The sequence below is a fragment of the Myotis myotis genome, unplaced genomic scaffold (assembly GCF_014108235.1).
Source record: "Myotis myotis isolate mMyoMyo1 unplaced genomic scaffold, mMyoMyo1.p scaffold_m19_p_9, whole genome shotgun sequence".
Classification (NCBI taxonomy): Eukaryota; Metazoa; Chordata; class Mammalia; order Chiroptera; family Vespertilionidae; genus Myotis; species Myotis myotis.
The window spans coordinates 14,112,536-14,136,412 of record NW_023416401.1 but is presented as its reverse complement, the minus strand read 5'-3'; the positions used below and the strand labels follow the sequence as shown (position 1 = coordinate 14,136,412).

The following is a 23,877-nucleotide window of genomic DNA, read 5'->3' as shown; positions in this document are numbered from 1 at the left end:
TGATATTGATGGACTTTTAGGAAGGTTTAAGAGAACAGTCATTCTCTTGCTGTTAGCTGAACGTATTTCTTATTTAAAATTTTTCCTACATTTTGTAAATTCTTGACCTGCACTGTTAGGATTTGGGAAAATCTGTTCCATAAAATGAGCACTCAGGTCTCTAGAAAGAACCTAAACACTAGGCAGCATGATAAATCCTCCAGAGAATGATCAGTCATAGTCCTAGAGAACTGTTGATACCTCTGTCCTGATGACAGTTGAAAGTCAGGATCAGCCTTAAGGTTGGAAACAAGCATTTGAGTATTAGTGATTCAATAGGATCAGAGCTTTAAAATGGAAAGGGAAAATCATCTACTCTTGAACACCAGACAGGAATAATAGGATGTGGGCAAACTACCAGGAAAATATCACCTCTCAAAGCAGCACGGCCTTCAACAAACTAAGCAGAGATTTGTGTAGTTAACTTTTCACTAGTCAGCTTTCATAACAGGACATGTGCATAAAAGCCAAGCCAAATGGAAAGAAATGAGTAAGAGGAAAGAAGACAATTTTCAGGACTCAGGGACAGAGAGACAGGCATCATGGGAAGAAACTGGTGGTCAGTGCAGCGCAGTAAGAAGCCAAGGAGTGAAATAAATGCGTCCTTTCATTCAAGAATTAAGGGACCAAATATTATTGTATGTATAGAAAAGAAGTAATAATCTATCCTGGGGTTAACCTGGAATCCCCAAAAAAGGAATAGTTTTGAAGACACTCTGGAAGGAAATAAGAATCTTACCAGTCTTAATGTTGATGCCAAGTAAAAGTCATCTTGGGTACCTAGCCTGATATCCTATGGAGGTATGTTGAATAAACACAAAACTTGAGAAATTTGCATGGGGATATTTAAGAATGGGAACAGAGGAAGAGACTAGAAACAAAGACTTAGCACTACTACTAATAAATAATAAAATATTAAATAATAATTATTTAACATTTATAGCAGCAATTTTCAACTGGTGTGCCATGGCATACTGGTGTGCCAAAAGAGGCACACTTGTGTGCTGCAGGAATTTTTAAAACATGCAACACCTGACTATTTAGTCAGGAATACTGAACTATTTTCCCTTAGATTGTCAAATAAAAAAACGACAACAGCCAATACAATAATAGCTGTCTGACTGCCCTCTCTTAAACCATAAATATATAGGTCATATAATAGAGTTGCCTTGCCGCAGTCTTTTCGCAGCAAGGGTTCAGGAATCTGGAGGAGGGGCTGTGACATAAATGAATAGAGACTATACAAGAAATATAAATTTGGAAGGCATTTGGGGAAACCAGGTGGAAACTTAGCTCTAGTGACTAAGCTCCCGGAATCTCCCAATCCACAGCTTTTTATTTACTGGAAAACACATTGGCCCTTTAGGAAAGCAGATGTACATATCAAAGGTAAGGTTTGATAAACAGGAAAAGATTATCAGGTTAGGGGAAATGCCTACAGCTGTTTGGCAGCAGGTAATAATATGCAGATCTTCAGCCCTGCTGAAGCCCCAAGATCCATCAGCCTTCTGATGAACTTCTTGCATAATTATGACCTGCTGGAATTTGCCTCCAGCATTGCCACTTTTTAAAAAAATATGTTCTTATTGATTTCAGAGAGGGAGAGGAAGAGAGAACTAGAAACATTAATAATGAAAGAGAATCATTGATCAGCTGCCTCCTGCATGCCCCACACTGGGGAGGGAACCCGCAACCCAGGCATGTGACCTGACCTGGAATCAAACTATGACCTCCTGGTTCATAGGTTGATAACCACTGAGCAACATTGGTGGGGCAATAGAGTCGCATCTTATTGGTTATGTTCCCTAATAAGATTGCCTCTGTTTGGTTATTTCTTGGTACCAGAAATCGTTATATACAATAGGCACCTGATTTTTTTAAAAAGTCACCTTGGTGCAAAAAGGTAATTACTATTATTATTTTTTTGTAAACTAATCAAAATTATACCTTTATTTGTCAGGTCAGAAATATATATATATATATTGGCGTGCTGCAGAATTTTCATAATTAGCTTAGGTGTGCCATGAGATGAAAATGGTTGAAAATCACTAATTTATACCAATGTCCAGCAGATGTTAAAGGATGATATCAGGAGCATCTCTCACAAAAACATCTTTCAAATTGTGGAGATTTATCCACAATTGGACATGCTAAGGTTGTGGCGGTGAATTAAGAATCTATAAACACATTGAGTCATAAATCAGGGAAAACCTAAACCAGCCATAGTAGAGTGAGGAGTGGAAGAGAAAAGATGCAGAAAGATCATGCAAGAGTCATCAAACCCAGTTGAAAATATACTGACTTGTGCCATTTCTTCAGGGAAAAAGAGATGACTCATGAAACACTCTCTATTTTACCTGCATAGCATTTGGTAGAATTCAAAGCCTCCTTGAGAACAGAGACATGGCTCAGTCTCTCCATGTAGCATTAAAGAACTCATTAAAAAATGTAAAAAGAATTCTAAACCACTAAGAAGAAAAGAGCCATAAAAATAAATCCTTCCCAATTCCCTTTGGTCTCTGGTAAAGATACTAAATGCCAAAAAAGTTCAGCTCAAATGTATGGAGGATTCTCTCAACAGCTCCTCATTTATTTCAGTTCCCCAAATCCAGGCTGATGCTGTTCTCCGGAGGGTTCCTCAAGACACCTTTACATTTTTTAGGTCTCTGCTATGTTTACCCTATACAAGAAAGGGAATCGAAATCTTCTGAGATGTAAGATATAAAGGGAAATGTTCTAGTAATACTTAAAAATACTTGGTAAACTACCTAGTCAGACTGTCTCCTATGGAGGTGAATGACATTCAGGTCTTCTTCAGTCCAGATGCTGTTGATGCAATAATATTTTGAAAGGTTCTTCCATGGGTAACTTGCTATTTTCATCTTTATATTGAAACCATCTTTGTTCCCCACATATGCTGTATTTACTACCAACAATTACTCTTTGGTCCTGAGGAATAAGGAATAGCAGTTAAAATCTTATGCTTTGGAAGCTTTCCAGTCTGCATTCAAATTCAGACTCATTCACTGGGTTTCTCACTGTGAACTGGGACTACTGTTAGCTCAAAATGGTTGAGAAGATTAAATAAAATGATGCCAGTAAAGTGCTTGGGAAATAGTAAGTTGTGGTGATAGTGGTTATTATAATTATTACTAGAGGCCCGGTGCACAAAAATTTGTGCACTTGGGGGGGGGGGGTGTCCCTCAGCCCAGCCTGTGCACTCTTGCAGTCTGGGACCCCTTGGGGGATGACCACCTGCTGGCTTAGGCCCGCTCCACAGGGGATTGGGCCTAAGATGGCAATCAGACATCCCTCTGGCAGCCCGGCAGCCCTCGGGGGATGTCCACTTGCCAGCGGGGAGCAGGCCTAAACTGTAGTCGGACATCCTTAGCACTGCTGAGGAAGCAGGAGAGGCTCCCACCATCACCGCTGTACTGGCAGCCATCAGCCTGGCTTGTGGCTGAGCAGAGCTCCTCCCATGTGAGAGTGCCCTGACCACCAGAGTGCAGCTCCTACATTGAGCGTCTGCCCACTGGTGGTCAGTGTGTGTCATAGTGACCAGTCATTCCCAGTCTTTCTGCTGTTAGGGTCAGTTTGCATATTACCCTTTTACTATATAGGATAGAGGCCTGGTGCACGGGTGGGGGCCGGCTGGTTTGCCCTGAAGGGTGTCCTGGATCAGGGTGGGGGTCCCTCTTGGGTGCCTGGACAGCCTGGATGAGGGGATGGTGGCTGTTTGCAGCTGGTCACACCCCCTTCAGGGTGGGGGTCCCCACTGGGGTGCCTGGCCAGTCTGGGTGAGGGGCTGAGGGTCGTTTTCAGGCTGGCAGGCAACTGATGCTCCCAGCCTCTCCTTTTTTTCTGTTTTTTTGTTTTTTGTTTTTTTATTCTGGGATTTATTTACTTTCTATAGTTGTCACTGGAGCTGAGAGCCGGCTCCAGCTCTGAGGCCCGGCTCCAGCTCTGAGGCTGCAGCTGGCTGAAAGCAGGTATCTGGGTTTGTTTAGCCTCTATAATGAAACATCTTTTCCATCACTGCCACTCTAAGCTCTGAGGCCGAAGCTGGCTGAAAGCAGGTTTCTGGAGCTTATTTAGCTTCTATAATTGCAACATTGTTTCTTAGAGTGCAGCTCAGAGGCCAGCAGTGGCAGGCGGGGAACACTGGCTTCCTCCATCACTGGAGCAAGCAAGCCTCCTGTTCACTTTAGCTGCCTGGCTGCCAGCTGCCATCTTGGTTGGCAGTTAATTTGCATATCACCCTGATTAGCCAATGGGAAGTGTGTCAGAGGTATGGTTAATTACCATGTTTGTCTATTATTAGATAGGATTATTATAATTACACTCTCCACCAAGTATAATTTTTTTTCTGTTTTAATCAATTTATATCTTACTGGTCCTTAAGGTACAGCTTAAACTCCCCTTTTCCCAATTATTTTACTACTTACTATATTCACACTCTAACTTACACATTCAATTAATCTAATAATTTTAACATCTGATACTGTTATACATAAATTATTTCATTAAAATATTATTTTCCTGTAAACAGATAATAAATTTCAGGCAAAACTCATAACTTCGTAATATATATATTTGGATTCTTCTTACAACTTGCCATTAGTAAGGCACACCATATTATTTAGTAAGTGTAGGCTGATTGAATATATTATTTTTTTTATCTCTAAAGTGATTATTGTCCAGGCATTGCTATTAATAATAAATTAAAAAGGTCTTATTACCAACTGTCATAAATTCAGATTACTTCAGGGCATCATTCTATTGAGATAATTGAAAAGTTGATGTTTGTTTCAAGAAATATAATTCTCTCTCAATAGATTGTAGACTTTGGTATATCCTGGAATTATTAACTAATGCATCTATATCATTATTCTGATGATTTTCATATAAATGACCATAAACATGGGGAAAATGAGAAAAAAAGTCTACAACAGCCCTCAAAGGTAATGTCATTAATGTGCAAAAACTTGAGGAATTTGTGCTTGATAAAGTGCCAAAGGAGTTCATATTTCTCTTCTATTAAAGGGCAGTGTATTTAGGAATTAACTAGGAAAAATTAAGTTACAACCTCACTGACACCTTTAATTTGCAGGAGGGATGGGGAGGCTAATTATCCCAGTGAACTAGCAGAAAACTAGCTAGAAAGCTAGACTTCCTTGATAATATTGCTTGCAATGAACAGAAAGCTCTACCTTCATAGAAGAGCTTCTCTCCAAGGGAATAATCATCAAGAGGATGACAAAGAAAAATCATCAAGGCCAGGCCTCTTCTGCTATGAATTGATGTCTGCCTTGGCTAAGAAATAAGAGCTGGAATTCATCTTTCTTAGGAATCTAGTCTATTGAGCCAACAGCTTCTGTCTGGATCCTGTGGTTACAGAAAGTATACTAGTAAAGTGAGTTTTGTAGAATGGGTCCTAAAAGCATGTGGGTGTGACAAAAAAATTTGCTGGCATAGCATGGGGACTTTGTTGGAATAATCACTCCTCTTGGAAAAATAGAGAAAAATAAAAATGCTTATGAAAAGATTCAACAATATAAAGGGAAATGCTTAAAAAGATTTGGAAAAACAGTTTGACAAGTATTTCCTAAAGCTAGTGGGATAAAATTTTAGAATATGATTTTTATAAGTTTTATAATTTCTACATGTTTATAAGATGGTTCAAGAAGATAGAGTAACTAAGAGAGCAGAGGAACAATCACAAAGAAAGATAATCTGAGATCATGAAAAATCGCATAGGAATAAAATCTTATTTGGTAAATTAAGAAGCAGTGAAAAACAACTAATAATATAGGATAATTTATAGTTCTTTCAAATGACTGTCATGACCATGGTTAGAGATGAGATGAGATATATGAACGGCAGATGCAGGATCTCCTATAACCTACAAGAGTCTCAGAAAGGCACACCTGTACGGATTTGAAGCATTAAACAATTGCACAAACAATATTTCTAAGGTAAAAGAAATGCTTGTGTCTGAGTCAGCAATCACTATGCATCAATAAATATTTAAAAAGAAACAAATACCAGAATGCAAGCTTAACTTTTTCTGAATTTTCAAATGAAAAGAAAATAATATAAAGCCAAAAATGAAATACTTAAAGTAAATGATGATGATAATAATAGCAATTAATAAAGGCTGCATTTTTCCCTGCACCACCAAATACCAAAGATAAGTAATATTTGTTCACAGGTTTGAAGGAAATGATTGTGATGAAAACATTGCATAGTCAGCCATGTTTTTCATATCTGGGAAAAGCCAGATGATCTTAAGCATTCAAAATTACAAGAGATAGGATATTCATGCTTCCTACTGCAAGGAGTTATGGGAAGATATACTTTATCACTCTGTGAAATGAAAACAAATAAAGGACTCATGGTTGGAGAATAATTGTAGATCAAATGCAGAGTTGACAACAAATAATGGCCTTTAAGTGACTATACCAATATTTATTCTTGAAATCAAATGCATGCTACCTAATAATTTAATATTTTTATTTTAGCTCTGAAACCCTGCATACTAGCAACAAGAACTGGAAATACTATGATAGGATTAAAAGAGTTAGGAATACAACAATAAATCCTGAGCTGGATAAAGAGTTATAATCAAAATGACTATAATCTGTGGTGGCACATATTGGGAATATGTCAGCGCTTTCACAGTTGATATAGAATATGATAATTTGAATAAAAATGCTTAAAAATAAAATATAAAAGCATTTTTTGAAACATAAATTTGTTGAGGAGGAGCTAGTCTTATGAAATGTTATATGAAAATATAAAACTATGATAATTAAAGCTGATTGTCACTGGCACATACAAATAAAAAAGAAAATTTAGAAGTGCAGAAAGCACAGTAATAACTTAGTATAGCATAAATTTCCATCACTTATTGGGAAAATAAAAACACAAAGAACCATTAAAAATTAAATATTGGGTCAATTCAGCAGATTTTTAAAACAATATATATTTTATTGATTTTTTACAGAGAGGAAGGGAGAGGGATAGTTAGAAACATCGATGAGAGAAACATTAATCAGCTGCCTCCTACACACCTCCTACTGGGGATGTGCCCACAGCCGAGGTACATGCCCTTGACCGGAATCGAACCTTGGACCTTTCAGTCCACAGGCCAATGCTCCATCCACTGAGCCAAACCAGTTAGGGCTCAGCAGATTCTTAAAAAGAATCTCTAAAACAGAACAAAAACCCAGAAAGTCTTATAGTATTATCTCATCTCTATATATAAAAAGCCAGGGTCCATAACATCCAAAACGACCAAAGGCTCGACCGAACACAGGCTTGGGTGGGAGGGGACTGGTGAGCAGGCTGAACTGCTGACCTCTCTCTCTCTCTCTCTGGGCCTTGCCAGCAGCTGGGCCTCTCTCTCTCTCTCTCTCTCTCTCTCTCTCTCTCTCTCTCTCTCTCTCCCTGAGAGGTCAGCAGTTCAGCCCCATCCCAGCAGCCTGGGGTGGCTGCTGATCAGCCCTGCCTCTCTGATCAGGCCTGGAGATAGGCCTGGAGATGCTGACTGGCATAGAATCTGACCAATCAGAACCAAATCTGGGTGAACTGCAAGGAGCCAATGGCTGCCTAGGAGGTGGAGCTTTTGATGCTGACTGGCATAGAAACCGATCAATCAGAACCAAATCTGGATGAACTGTGATGAGCCAATGGCTGCCTAGGAGGCAGAGCTTTTGACGCTGACTGGCATAGAAACTGACCAATAAGAACCTAATCTGGGTGAACTGCGAAGGCAGAACCTAAGGCGGGGGCTGAGGAGGGGTTTTAAGGGAAACCGCTGTTTGGTGTAAGGTATAAGAAAGCAGTTCACTTTTTTTTTTTTTTATGACTGGTTTCGCAGTATAGTGCATATGGCTGGCTATCAGTCCAGATATAGGGATTATGTATTTTTGTCTGCCAAGAGCATCTCCTCCTGCTGAATAAGGCTCCCCCCCCCCCCCCGATTTAAGCAATCCTATCCTATATAATCTATCTATACTAATAAAAGGGTAATATGCTAATTAGACCGGGTCAACCAGACATCCGACTTCCTTCTGGACAAAGTGGTGGTGGGGGCTGAGGCAGAGGCAGTTATGGGCGATCAGGCTGGCAGGGGAGGGCAGTTGGGGGCAAGATCAGGCTGGCAGGTGGTTAGGGGCAATCAGGCTGGCAGGGGAGGGCAGTTAGCAGTGATCAGGCAGGCAGAGGTAGTTAGGGGCGATCAGGCAGGCAGAGAGGTTAGGGGCAATCAGGCAGGCAGGCAAGGGGTTAGGGGCGATCAGGCAGGCAGGCAAGTGAGCGGTTAGGAGCCAGCAGTCCCAGATTGCGAGAGGGATGTCTGACTACTGGCAGTCGGATATCTCCCAAGAGGTCCCCGATTGGAGAGGGTGCAGGCTGGGCTGAGGGGACCCCCCCACCCCCGTGCATGAATTTTATGCACCAGGCCACTAGTAACATTGTAAAATACATTCCATGTAAAGACAAATATAAGAAACCATCAATATTGTTATAGAAACTATTGGTAAGGATTTATACTATTTTGTTGTAGAGAATATCTTTTCAAGTGTGACCAATGGTAAAATTACACAGGAATTAATTTCTAATATTGACAAGATAAAATTTCAAGTCAAAATTAAAAGACAAATAATAGCCAATTAGGAGTACTTTCCAAGTATATTCTTGAGGAAATAATAATATTCTTAATTGGTGAACAGCACTTAAAAATTAAAAGTAACAATGAAATAAAAAAAAATTGACCACACTTTATTAATGGGCACTTCCCTATTTCTAGATAAATTCCTTGTAGCATTCCAGCCTTTTAAATCCTCCAACACCCTTCTTATAGCATGCTCTTCCCTGACTATCTGTCAGCTGCTTGTAGGCATGGCCTTTGCCTATCTCATTTACCGCTATATCCCAAATCATTAGCACAGGACCTGAATTAATACATGTTAATGTTAATGTTGAAGAATATGAATAAGAATTCATCATTCAGTACATGGAGATGCTATTTAAATAAATGTAAAAGCTGTATTTCAGTATAAATAAAGATGAATATTAAAATTAAGATTAAAATAATAAATGACAATGTTCACAGTTGGCAGAGATACAGTAAATAAATGAGCACTTTTCTACCATTAATGGGAATAAACATTGGTGCAACTTTCTCCACCATCTTTGAGCATATAGAGACCTGCTGAGAACAGGACTTTCAAAACAATAAATGTCCAAGGCCTTCTTTGCTGACTATTCCATAAACAGGGTCTCCAGAACCAGAAGCAGCACACAGCTCTTCTTAAAACTTAAGGAGTTTATGTTGGAGATGGAACTGAATGCTGCCTAGACAAGAAATGTGCTAATGTGTACAAAGCAAAGAACAACACAGTGTCTCCTGGTGGCAAACCTAAGAAAACCAGAGTCACCTGGGGAAAGGTAACTCCTGCTCATGGAAGCAGTGGCCTGTTTTGTGCCAGATTCTGAAGCAACCTTTCTGCTAAGGCCATGGGACACAGAATCTGTGTAATTGCTGTGCCCCTCAAAGATTGAAATCTATTGAAAAATCTATAATAATAAAAGTGTAATATGTAAATCAACTGAACGACCGGACAGCAGAATGACCACCATACGAGCTCCAGATGACCATGCTATTACACCTGCTGGCACCAGGCCAGCCAAGGTGGGTGTGATGTGATTGGTAGGGGCCTGGCCATCGCCCCATGATTGCCCTGCAGAGAGAGGCCCAGGCCACCAGCCAGCGGGGTGATCGATCAATCAGGGGGTTCTATGATCGCCCAAAGAGGGAGGCCCAGGCCACTGACCAGTGGGCTGCAATGGGTGGGCAGGGCCTCCCTCTGCAGGGATGATCTATTGCGGAGCCCTGGCCAGGTGGGCAGGGCCAACTCTTTGGGGGGATTGATCACAGGGTTCCCAGACTGTTTGAGGGCACAGGCTAATTTCGTGCACCAGGCCTCTAGTAAATAAATAAAAGTGGATTTGAAAAGAAAAGGTGCAACTTTTCTAGATGTTATCTCTACATTGAAAGACTAACATGCATACTCTTTGACCCAGGATTGGTACTTGTAGAAATGTTTCTGAAGAACTTAGCATGAAAATACTTTGAGATTTTCTTATTAGGATGTTTATATCATCGCGGCATTGTTTGCAATGAAGAATAGGTGATAATTTAAATGTTCAACATTACGTCATTGGTTAAATAAAATAAGCTATATTAATTTAACAGAATATTAAGCTTTCAATATGATTTTGTGAAAGAATATTTAATGACATGCAATATTTTTTCATGATTTTAAAAAAAGTGGATGATACTATATAATGGGCCAAACCTCGTTATCTAACAAAAATGCACAAGGAACAACTTTATTGTAATGATGAAAATGTTTGAAAATTGCTTAGTGTGATAATAAAAATAAGGTATAAAAGAGACCCACAGGCCCTGAACTGAAATGAATGGCACTGAACTAGCATGTCATCTGTTTGTACTTTTTTTTAAAAGCATGGGTGTTTTATTTGCTTGTTCGTTTTTACTAACTTTTAGAGAGAGAGGAGGGAGAAGGATAGAGAGAAAGAAACATCCACGAGAGAGAAACGTCATCCGTCAGCTGCCTCCTCCACACCCACTACTGGGGATCAAGTCCACAACCCAGGAATGTGCCCTGACCTGGAATCAAACCAGTGACCTCTTCGTTCCTGGGTCGAAGCTCAAATGCTGAGCCACACGGGCCAGGCTAAAAGCATGTTTCATTTCCTTTAGGACAGTTGTTTCTCTCAGGTAAGTTAAGCATTCCTCTTGCATTTTTAATTTAAACAATTGATTTAGTTAGAAAGAAGGGCAATCCATGTTTAAATAATGAATTCTGGGTAAATCTTTTCCAAAAGGAGGCACTTCAGAGCCAGGGCTGGAGAGCTGTTTCTTTTTCAGCTGATGAGCAAGGGGGAGTTTCAGGAGTTTGGCTTGGAGACCCAGCGTTAATAGCACCTAAGTCTCCACAAGCGAAGCTTATGGAAAGCCCAGAGAAATGAAAGAGGATTTATTTACTTTCTTACCTACTTACAGCCATCAGCATTTCTGTTTGTGGATACCAGCCTCTGATCTAGCCTGATCTAGCTTTTGTTTTTGTTTTCCTAGTGACAGAGTCTGTGTTCTTTAGCAAGGATATAAGGAAGTGATATGCATCATTATTTTGTTAAAAATGCATAGATTTTCCCAACATAGTTCCCTCCTCCTCTCCTGGCAAATCCTATCCACCACTGCCCAATAAAATCATCTTTCAAAGCTTGTGGTTGTTATTTTCTTCCTTTAAATACACATATCAGAGAAAAATCACTGTAGATTCACATTATTCTAAACAATTTATAAGAAAGTCTGGCTGGCTGTATTTCCCAGTAGAAAGGATTGGGTCATTTCTATAAATGATTTATTATTGTTTTCTTCTGTAGGCATCAATAAATGAGACAGAAAAATCAAAGTTAATTAAATAAAAACTAATCAAGTTCTTTTTCTTAAAAGTACATATATGCATATATTTATATACTATTGCATTTTATGCGTGTGTTAAATTTTTGTATTCTTCACGCGTATGTATAAATATGGATCAGTGACGTCCTTTTAAAAAAAAACCTTTCTTTTCACTCCTATTTAAAGATGTGACTATAAAAGGTACTAAATGGAAAACAGGAAAGCATGCCAACAGCCAAGCCGACGGGAGACATCTGAAAGAAATTAGACACATTTTCAGGAGTACTTTTCCATTCCATCCCTGTGCCCCTGGCTAGCATGTTCTTTGTACATTGGATTCCAGCTTCGGAGAAACTGCCAAACACACAGGACCAGTGCATGGGCCTCATGTCTCCTTCATTGATCAGATACAGCCGGCGAGACTGGGGCCAAGACTGTGTGCCACTGATTGTAATAACTTTGTATGTACACACACACACACACACACACACACACACACACACACACACTTTTTGCTTACTTTTTGTGAAAGGGGAAAGAGGGTAGGAAGAGAGGGTATTAAGATTTTCAAGAGATAAATACCCTTGAATCAATCATAGGACTTAAATACAGGGCTTGCTATAGAAGAGGAACAGTAAAGTCTATAAACTCAAAGTTTGTCTTTGGACAGACTATACACCCGTTTCAATGTCTCTTTGTCACTCCACTCCCCACCTCCAGCAGCCACTCCTGCCACCTGGTCAGGCCATCTAATCTGATTCCTATTAAAACCAGGCATTGCTCACAAGTCATACTTTTAAAACTTCTTTTTCTGAGGTGTTTGCAATCTAGAAAGGGTCTGTACCTGCTGTTTGCCTACAGAAGTAAGATTCCTAGCTTCTTCCTGTTCTGCTCTGCTCTACATGACAGAGCATGGACCCTTGTAAATTCTATTTCCTGGACACCCTTGCCAACTTGCTTCAGGTTAGCTTTTGCCCAGGGTAGCACTGGAGGGGAATTGTAGAAGTAGAATAAGAGAAAGCCAAGGTGGTTCTTCCCTCTGTTTGGTTGCTGGTGGTGAACCAGTGAGCTGCTGCATCTCCTTTGTGACCCCAGCTGTCTCAAGCCGCACTACCTTCCTAGCTTCCATCTGTTGCTGGTGGCTCCACCTTCTAGGATCTGGCAACTTCTCATTTCAGTATATGATCAGACCTAAGGGTGGTGGTAGAATCTTCCTCTTGCAAATCTCTGGGCCACCTTATCATCTCCTTTACTCTAATATTCTGTCAGCTATTACAATCCCCTAATAGCTAACGCCCATACTAATTTCTCTATTGTAACTGCATGTAGTAGTGCAGGTCCAGTGCAAGGCTGCTGCTTTGTGTCCTGGAACAGAAGCAGAAGGTCCTCAATTCAGGCTATACCCTAAATGATTTGACTGTATCATTCCCTGGTTTGGAGAGGGCTCTATATCAGTACACTCTAGAACCATTGGAAAAACCTCTTGACCTCAAGTCCATGTCCCTGGTTATCCCATGATGGCATAGCAAAGAAGAGAAAACACCCACATCACAGTAACCAAGCTGCATACGGAAGTGGCAGCTACCTGGCCGGAGACCCTCCCAGAGCAGTTGGCAGTGGTGCCATGCACTGGGGCCCCTCTTCAAGTCCTCACTTGAGTCTACAGCTCTCACTGAGTCACAAACAGATTATGTCATCCACTGCACCAAACATACCTTCCCTGACCACACGTTGTTCCAGTTTTGACTGCACAAAATCACTCAAGGGCCAGACCTTGAGGAAGGTCACAGTGCAGATGGAGCCCCCTGAGACCTGCTACAGTCTGGTGGCACTGCCCAAGGGAGACTCGACAACTGTGGCCTGCACATTCAGGTGTATGATGAACTTCACTGTCAAGGACTGTGACCTCACCACTGGGAAGACTGACGATGAAGGCTCTGAGGATGAATTGGTGCTGGAAGATCTGGAAGCCACTATAGCTGATCACATAAAAAAGGTCATGAAGCTGAACGTTGAAGCAACTTAGGATGAGGTAAGGGATGACTTTGAGAAGGAGAAAACATTCACCGTGTCTACCACCAAGGCACTTGAGGTGGCTGTGGGAAATACTGTGAAATTCCTGGGAATGAACCTTTGTGAGAGGTCAAAGTGCCAGATAACAAAAACACCCACACATTACTCCTGGCTGGCGTGTTCCAAGGTGACGGTGACATCCTGGTGCACTCCCAGCTGCTGCTTTTGGACACAGTTACGATGCAGATGACAGCCAGAAGTTCAGAGGAGCTGCCAGTAGACATCATCTTGGCATCTGTGGGCTGAGGCCAGCATGCACTAGCCCTGCTCCTACCGTTTCCCCCAACACTATGCAGAAGTCGCATCTTCCTTCCGTACCCAGGGCAAAGTCTTTCCTAAGCCTCTGTATTTTTTTAAAGGAATCATTGTTTGTTTTTTGTTTTGTTGGTTTTTCTTTTATATAAATTTTAACCTTTGTCCCAGGACTGTTAGGGCGTTTGTTTTCTTCTTAAAGGATGATTTTAGCTTATTCTAGAACTTGCTGCCCTGCCTGCCAAAGAAGGACATCACAAATTAACAAAAGGCTTGTATCGCCTCTGGAATTTATTCCCGAAGAAACCAGCTTATCCCTGTAAATGAATCAGCATGTATTTATTGATAAGTAAAATATCTTCATTAATTTTTTTTCTCTACTTAAGTACCTGGGGTAGATTCTGTTTTCCTTATTTGATCATGATTGACACAAAGAAAGGAATGCCAAGGGTTCCCAGTGCAGAGGAGTCAGCTTGCCCTAGAGGACTTGGGGCTGCATTCTTCACTTAATCACAGTGCTCCCTGACAATGCCAAAGTCTGTCGCTGCTTGTTCCATCCCGGATTCTTGATCCCACAATGCTTCCTGGCTTAATATCTCAACTTTGATGAGATATTTGGAAAAGTGCATGAAATCTGAAATAGGCCAGTTTCTAGTCACATGCTATGAGCAAATCTCTCCTAGTCTCAGTTTTCTGCCCTCAAAATATAAACTATTACATGTCCTTATGATAATAGATGTGGAATCATTTGATTAATTGTACCACTCTATTCATTAAAGAAGCACACAAAGTGCTTTACAAATCTTTCCCCATGTGCATGTCAGAAAGTTTCATACATATATCAGGGATGTTTTCTTAAGCACCATTCCTTCCGAAGGGGACTGACATCAAGCATGCTAAAGATGGGGGTTATAATTAGGTTACCAAAATAGGAGGGGAAACCACATTCAAGGTATCTGAAGAATAATATATGGGAGGTTTAGTGCCTGACTTGGATTAGAGACTGCTCTTCACTAAATAGATAAGATAGAAAAGAGTTCAACATACAATTCTGGGTTATTCCCAGTATAATTTGAACTTGGCAGGTTTTTGTTCAACTAGATGGTCGAGAGCACCTAAATAAAGTAAACAAAATCAAATTTTTCTGAGGGAGTTTATACCTCTTTAGAAAACATATATAATTAAGCTGAATCCATAAAAATGAATATACATGTGTGTGTATATATATATATATAATATATATTATATAATATATAATATATATTATATATATAATATATATAAATATATATATTTAAAAGAACTTTGAATTGGAAGACAGAGAAGTAATGGTCTGGTATATACATCTGCTAATGTTCCAATAATGCCTTGGAAGAAAGCACCACACAACTCAGTGGCTTACAACAACAAGTATCTGTTCTTTTCTCACTCTCGGGTCTACAGTTGCCTGGAGCCCTGCTTAGCTTGGCTCCAGACTGAAGTTTGAATCCAGATCTCTTCCATGGGTCATCTCATTGTTTTGGGGCCAATGGCTATTCCTGGTGTGTTCTCTTGGCAAATGACAGGAGTGCAAGAGGGTGAGCAGAAACATGAGATATATTGACATTTTGGCCCAGAATTGTCAGATGGACATCAGCTTGACATGGTAAAGCTTAGCACAAATGGAGCTCTGTCCACTCCAAAGGATGGTATCATGAAGTCTCAGCAGACAATATGAAAGTGTAATTCTTACCCAGGGAGGGAATGAAGATTTACAAAGATCCGAACTACCACACCTTGTTCTAAGTCTGTCACCAACTGGACATTGGGGTTTCAGTAAACTTGGCCCTTCTTTTTCTATGTAAAAATAAGGGAAATTTGGATTTGGTCATATCTAATGGCCTATCCAATTCTTCATTAATTTGGAGTGAGTAAAAAGTGTATTTGTAGCCCTGACCGGTTTGGCTCAGTGGATAGAGTGTCGGCCTGAGGACTGAAGGGTCCCCGGTTCAATTCCAGTCAAGGGCATGTATGTACCTTGGTTGTGGGTACATCCCTAGTTGGGGGTGTGCAGGAGGCAGCTGATCGATGTTTCTCTCTCATTGATTTTTCTAACTCTCTCTCTCTCTCCCTTCCTAGCTGTAAAAAATCAATAAAATATATTTTTAAAAAAGTGTATTTTTATAATTTATACACCTTCATCTTATATAATAATAAAGGTTTTACTCATGAAATGACTAAAATAAATAGGATTGCACTAGAAACCTTAACCTTAATTTCAGAAGACAAGCATTTTAAAGGATTTTTAAAATCCTAAGTTTATGTGCCTGGATGATATTAATTACACACGAATTATTTTCATGTGAATACTAATAGAGTCTTAAAAAAACATTTACTTAGAAACATTTGTTATCCAATTAAGTTGATTTATTACATATAGACCATATTTTGATTAATTAGACATGCCATTATTTCAGATGGCCCTGCAGGCCAATTTGCTCCCATTTTCTAGGGCTGATAACACAAAAATTGCTATTTGCTCTGATTCCTCAGGAAACAACCAGGCTTGGCACAATACCCAGAGCCTTGTTTGAGATCAGGGCATCTGGTTCCCAGTTCTGGCTCTCCACCTCATCACCACGTGACTCTGCACAAATTGATGGTTCTGTGCCTTTCTTCCTCTGCACAATGAGGAGGAGTCACAGCTGAACCACTTCACTCGGGGGATTAGAGAAATGATCAAAGGCGATTCCATGTGTAAAAGCACTTTGACAAACGGAGCCCTGAGCACACTGAACAGTTTCATCGCAAGGGCATGTTTTAATTGGTTTTATTATTATTTAGGGATGGCGGGCCAATAGATCCGGAGACAACTGCTGTCAAAAAGATAGTTGATTATACTCACAGATGCCAAGAGAGGGAGGACATGTCACGCCATGGTGGGCCACATGGGGAATCACTGGGGCCGGCCATGAGGCAGAGAGAGAGGGGTGAACTGTGGAGGAGCTCCTTTTGTGTGGTTTCCATGAAAAAGAAAAGTTAAGCAGAGCATGCAGATTTAGGACTGGCTAATTTGAATAATTTCAGCAGGCTCTGGAGCATAGGGGCTGCCCCTAGTTTTCTGGCACCTGAACCTGAGGCGATTAGGGCAAATATATAGTGGTCTGAAGTGTGATTAAGGGTTTAGGGAGTTTGAAGAATCTAAATTGGTTGGTTTGTATTTAAAAATGAAGCCCTCAGGCCCTAACTGGTTTGGCTCAGTGGATAGAGCTTCAGCCTGCGGACTCAAGGGTCCCAGGTTCGATTCTGGTCAAGGGCATGTACCTTGGTTGTGGGCACATCTCCAGTAGGGGATGCGCAGGAGGCAGCTGATCGATGTTTCTCTCTCATCGATGTTTCTAACTCTCTATCCTTCTCCCTTTCTCTCTGTAAAAAAAAATCAATAAAATATATTTAAAAAAAAAAAATGAAGCCCTCAGGATGAGTGAGGCAGAAGGCCAAGGCAAGGTGACTCAGGGATATTATCAAGTTGTACAGAATAAGACATGTCCAGTATAGACATGCAGGGCAAGTGTGAAAGCATCAAGTTTGCAGAAGTTTAGACACATGGTTAATATTGGGCAGGGTTGTATCCTTCCAACAGAAGTCTCCCAGAGCATTCAACTTGCTTGTATGGTTGGGGACATGGGAGTTATGTCACTCTAACCTGTATCTTCAGCTGTCTAATAACCAATTTATAAAAGACATTCACCTGCCTACACATATAATAACTGAGAGGTAGAAATTATCTGAACATTATTTCTAAGATGGAGCTAGATTCTTCATTTTACATGCTTAAGAAAAATAACTTTCAAAGCTGGAGAGGAGAGAAAACCCTTCATAATCATGCATTTTCCACAAAGAAAGCCCTCTGTGGAAGTGGCACACAAAAAAAAGACAACACACACACAAAAAAAACAACCCCACAGCTAAAGAGCAAAGCGGTTGTAGTTAGTCAAAATCATGAATTTGAGGGAAAACTGGGTCTAGATCAGGGGTGGGCAAACTTTTTGACTTGAGGGCCACAATGGGTTCTTAAACTGGACCGGAGGGCCGGAACAAAAGCATGGATGGAGTGTTTGTGTGAACTAATATAAATTCAAAGTAAACATCATTACATAAAAGGATACGGTCTTTTTTTTTTTTTTAGTTTTATTCATTTCAAACGGGCCGAATCCGGCCCGCGGGCCATAGTTTGCCCACGGCTGGTCTAGATTCTAGCTTAAGTTTAGCCATAACAAGGCAAAGTATTTTAATACTGACTGTATTACTTATCTGTTAAGAAAACCTTCTCAAGTTGTATTTGTCCTCATGATATAGTCTGAACATCTTGAAATAATGTCTAAGTCATTTCACAATCTGCCCAACAACCATACCTGTTTGCCCATTCAGCCTATTTTTTTGCCTTATATTTCAGATGCCAGCCATAAGGAATTCGAACATGACTTTGTAGTTCACTGAAAATGACTTGGTGTCCTTGGACACTTGCTTCTTGACACTTGCAATGAACGTTCCTTTCTGCTCTTCTGCTCACCCTCCCAACTAGACTTAGAGTCCTATTGATTCTCAGGGCCTGAGCTTAGATTTCCCTTCTTTGAGAAGCCATTTTTTGACCCTCTACATTAAAGCAGGGTTTGATGTATAATCTACTGGGCTAGATATATAACACCTATGAACAGAAGCTTCCTAGCCTGCTTACCAGTCTCTTTCTACAAGAGTCTGCAAGTTCCATGAGAAAACTGCATTTTTTAAAATTTTTTCTTTATTGATTAAGGTATTACATAAGTGTCCTTATCGCCCCATTGTCCCCCCCCCCATCCCTCCACCCATGTCCTCACCCACCTGTTGTCTGTGTCCATTGGTTAGGCTTATATGCATGCATGCAAGTCTTGGTTGATCTCTCCCCCTTACCTCCACCCTTCCCTACCTTCCCTCTAAGGTTTGACGGTCTGATCGATGCTTCTCTGTCTCTGGATCTGTTTTTGTTCATAAGTTTATGATGTTCATTATATTGCATAAATGAGTGAGATCATGTGATATTTATCTTCCCCTGACTGGCTTATTTTGCTGTGCATAATGCTGTCCAATTCCATCCATGCTGTTGCAAATGGTAAGAATTCCTAAAACTGTATTTTTAATCATTGTTTAGTCCCAAATATCAAAACCTTGAATCTGGCACTGTGGGAGTTCTAAATAGTGTCACTCACTCCAAAAAAATTGCTGGATCCTGGGGCTGGCCTAAATACCTCTGTTCTGTGTCTCTAACTTGCCTAGTTATCTCTCATTAAATACTTGTCAATACTACTGTTTATGCATTATACTTCAAGTTTATTGAGGACAGAAATTGTGAATGATTCAATTTTGGTTCTCTAATTTCAAATACATTGGTACAATTTAGGCACTCAGAAATTGTACCCATTATGTTTGTTATTATAATTATTATAATAAATGTTTTTGAAGAGATAGATGAATATATAAATAAACGAATGCAAAACAGGACATGATCAGATCTGAAGTAGGGGTAATAATGGGGGATGGATACTGAAATACTTACCATGCCTTCCTCATAGGATTCCCTCCCCCCATTTCAAGTATCAAGATAAAATAAAATTGGTCAGAAAACATTACATCACCAAAAGTGAATAAGATAAGGCATTATTACAAAAACCACTAGGATAAAGTAAAAGTGGGAGAATATGATGTATTTCAATGTTCACTGGATCTTACAATTTAGATTGTACCTGTTGGTAAAGTTGTGGAAGTTTAATGACTATCATTTTTTGAAAGACATCTATGTTTACAGATATTTATTGCCTGCATTGATCAGAAAACCAAGGCATTGATGTCAAAGTAACAATGTCTATAGCCATAATGAGGGCAAGATGTTTAATGTCGTAAAGGGACCGTGAATATCACTGTATGTTTGGGAGCTGATTTTTAGGATAAAATAAAAAGCACATACATACTTGGAAAAGACTGCATTACAATACTGGCTCAAGTTTATCCAACAGTCTCATGCAACAAAAGTGATGAGATTCCAGGGAGAATGTTAACTACTACTTCTCTACAGGGGTAACTGTGGCTAAATCAGGGAGTGAGAGAGCCCCAGCCACTTGCCAAGTGCCCTCCCAGGATCAAGAGCTTCCCTCTTTGATGCTTGAACTTCACTGTTGAGTAAGAGCATACCTAGTGACAAAACCTTGCCATTAGATTTTCTCATCGTACTGCTAACTCCTGCCACGCCCTGTCATTCCTTGAAGTGCCCACCTCTCTGGCAGCACTTCTCTCTCCTCCAATCACCACGGGCCCACTCTGTGGGGCTTAGGATAGGATGGGAGGTGGGTGAGGGCATGGCAGAAGAAGAAAGAATGATGATGAGAAAGCAAGTTACCAAATCCAAATATAAAAAGCTCACAACTTTTTTGAAGACTATTCTGTTGGCCACCTTAACTTTCAAGGCAGAAAGAGAAGCCGCATTTCTGTGTTTCCTCTCATTACTGCAGGGCATGAATCTACTTTGAACCTAGTCTATCAGATGAGCTTGTTCCATACCCAAGAGGCATTATTATCACCCAGTTCATAAGTGTTCAACATATGGACATCATCAAAACCCAAACTGACTTTATGTTCCTCATTTCTAGTAAACCATTAAAGAAATCTAATCAAGACACATGCCTGTGTCGGGGCTAGGCGATGCACCATTAAATGTACCACTGAGTTGTGTGCAGAGCTCGCAAGACTCCACAAACTCATTTTAATTATTTTACAGACAAACTGAAAGACTCAGTATCTTCATTAAAGTGTAGCTCCCATAAAACAACAACAACAACAAAAAACAACCCACAAAGTCATGATGGGAAACAAGCTGTATCTTTGAATCACATCCATACTGATATTGTACAACCATAGCCTCATTGTATTGTTAATTAATTCTCAAAATGCACAGTAAGCCAAAGGGATAATTTGAGAAGAGTATTTGTCATTTAATTAGTAAATTAAGTTTTTTTTAAACACAAATGTTTCTCTATTTAATTAGTATGTACTATAGGTCAAAATCTCCCACCAGCTGGATAGTTTCAGGATAAATGGCTTAGCTTTTTTCTTCCATTTATCAAGCCAGTCACTTTGCAGAGAGAGGTTGAGCTTGGTTGGTAGGAAAGGAAGTTGAGGGGATAAAATCAGAATAGAGTTCTTGCTGTAGAGAATCATATATTTCAGGGGGAAAAAAGGAGGAAACTTCTACTTCAAGATGCTACTCTAATATCAATAGCATTGAATAATAAAGATTCAGGAAGTTTAGGGCCAATCTAGTCCAGCACCTCTTTCCTTAGACTAGAGTTGTAGAGCTGAGGGAAGTTAAGGGACACACTGAAGCCATATACCTAGTTAAGTAGACCGGCCTGAACTACCACCATCTAGGATTCCTGACTGCGAATATAAGGTGTTTTTCAGATGTCCATGTGTTCATGAAAAAGTGTGCAAAGTGTAATTGTAAGAGTGCATGGTGAGGCATGTGGAGTACATTTGAGAAGGGCTTTATCATTTGAAGTACTATTTCACCATCTTGGAATACTGAGATTTAACTGGATTAAGTTTGGCTTTGATGCATTACCAATTAATAATTCATATCTCTAAGTGAAGAATTAGTCAGCTTGTTTCATTTCACATTCTGAGAGCAGTTTTGTCATTTTGGAGCAAGGATCCATGAATGTTTCTTAATATAACACCAGGAGGGTATGTCAGTTCAGTCTTAACTCATTTGTGCAGTGTCTCTATTTTCTTCTTAATTAAACACAGAGACTGTTGATTTGGGGACAAAAATAGAATATGATGATGTCTGAATTCCTTCCCAGAAAATATTTTGTCTTTGCCTCCAGATGCCAAGAGTGACACATGAATATAGCTCGTATGGGGGGAGGCACAAACAGCTGCTTCTTGCCTTTCCAAGAAGGCAAATGGGCTGGAAAAGATCACTGATTACCTACCTGTTGGACACCCAGGAGGTCCTATGATAAAACTGCTCCAACCAAGTGATTGCTTGAGCTATCCTAACCCCTTCCTGAAAATGGGCAAGGAGCAATAAAGGAGTTGAATATAAATTAATTAGTTAAATAAGTATTAATGACTACAAATACTCAAAAACTGTTATTAATTTGAGGCAAAGAATTCACAAATGTATAAAGCATCCAATAAAATAATTAAAAATAATGTTCTCAATGTCTAATGAGAGGTATATGGAACCTAGTCAGTTTGGCACATTGGATAGAGCATCGGCCTGTGGACCAAAGGGTCCCGGGTTGGATTCTGGTAAAGGGCATGTACTTCAGTTGCAGGCTCTTCCTGGCCTGGGCCCTGATTGTGGCTTGTGCAGGAGGCAACCAATCAATGTGTTTATCTCACATCCATATTTCTCTCTGTCTTCCCCTCTCCCATTCTCTCTAAAACTCAATGGAAAAAATACCCTTGGGTGAGAATTAAAAAAAAAAAGAAGAGAAGAGAGAGAAGGGAAGGGAAGGGAAGGGAAGGGAGAGGAGAGGAGAGGAGAGGAGAGGAGAGGAGAGGAGAGGAGAGGAGAGGAGAGGAGAGGAGAGGAGAGGAGAGGAGAGGAGAGGAGAGAAGAGGAGAGAAGAGGAGAGAAGAGGAGAGAAGAGGAGAGAAGAGGAGAGAAGAGGAGAGAAGAGGAGAGAAGAGGAGAGAAGAGGAGAGGAGAGAAGAGGAGAGAAAAGAAAAAAGAATGCACTGGCCCTGAAGGCATGGCTTAGTCGTTGAGTATTGACCTATGAACCATGAGGTCATGGTTCAATACCCAGTCAGGTCATATGCCTGGGTTGTGAATTCCATCCCCAGTGTGGGGCATGCAGGAGACAACCACTCAATGAGTCTCTCTCATCATTGATGTTTCTGTCTCTCTCTCCCTCTCCCTTCCTCTCTGGAATCAATAGAATATTTTTCAAAAATTAAAAAGAATGGAGAGCACTGGCAGGTTATACGAACAGAAGGCCACATGGAGACATGCAAGAGTCAGGCTTTGAAAATTGGTTCACTGCCACCACCCACAAAAATGAGTCTTTTTATTTCTGTCCTTGCTCTCTGCTTATCTGAATTTTGACCAATTGCTTCCTTATGATCTGTGCAAGCTGTCATCTATGTCTTTACTTGTGGAGGCCTCCAATATTTTATTTTAGATTCACTTGGGAGATGACTGTTCAGCCAACTGGAGTCCTAGATGTGCTTTCCTAACTGCATATCCTGATACAGCCCTGTGGCTGTGTCTAAGGGCCAGGACATCTCCAGTCTGACTGCCCACTTCCAAGTCCACTGATATGAATGAGTTGCAAAGATACTGCAGTTTGCTGCTTTCAAGATCCTACAGAAATTACAGCGAGGCTTACAATGAATTGCCCTAGTTAGTTGTTTTTTGTTTGTTCATTTTTTTTTAACCTGAGTATAATTTGCCTCTGTTTTGAAGCAAAATAATTTAGCTAAATGATATTTAAGGATTCTTTTCTTCTTTATGATGATGGGTCATCCATCATTTGTATATAAGTAGATACTTGTAGTGAATATACTTGGGTGAAATTTGTAATTTTTTCTTGATAGCCAGACAGGATGCATTGGGTAAAAGGAACTTCGGTAAATAGGCCTTTATTAATGTGGTGGTAAAATGTGGTGAGAGGGGAAGCACTCTTTACTCCTATAATTAGGACCCAGTCTTTTAGTGAGTCTGTGCCTGCTGTGAACTTGACAGTTATTTCTCACTTGTATTTCCCTACCCCCATTTAGGGCAGGATGGTTAGAGAAGGCAGACAGTGGGTATTTTTCCTTCCTCAGGTCACTTAGGTTCTGGTTAACTATTGCCTCCTAAGAACAGGCCTTATTAAGAAGACTATACTCTGGGTATTTCAAATGGTTCCTCTCTCCTATCACTGCATGGAAGCATAAAGGGATTTTTCTTTGATATTTACTGTGGAGACCTGGTTGAGATCCTCTAGGTAAAT

The 23,877-nt window shown here is 40.2% G+C and overlaps 1 pseudogene; it reads left to right on the top strand.

The window, feature by feature from the left end:
- The first annotated feature begins 12,448 nt into the window (after positions 1–12,448).
- Positions 12,449–13,855, top strand: LOC118663218 (annotated as a pseudogene).
- Positions 13,856–23,877: the final 10,022 nt, after the last annotated feature.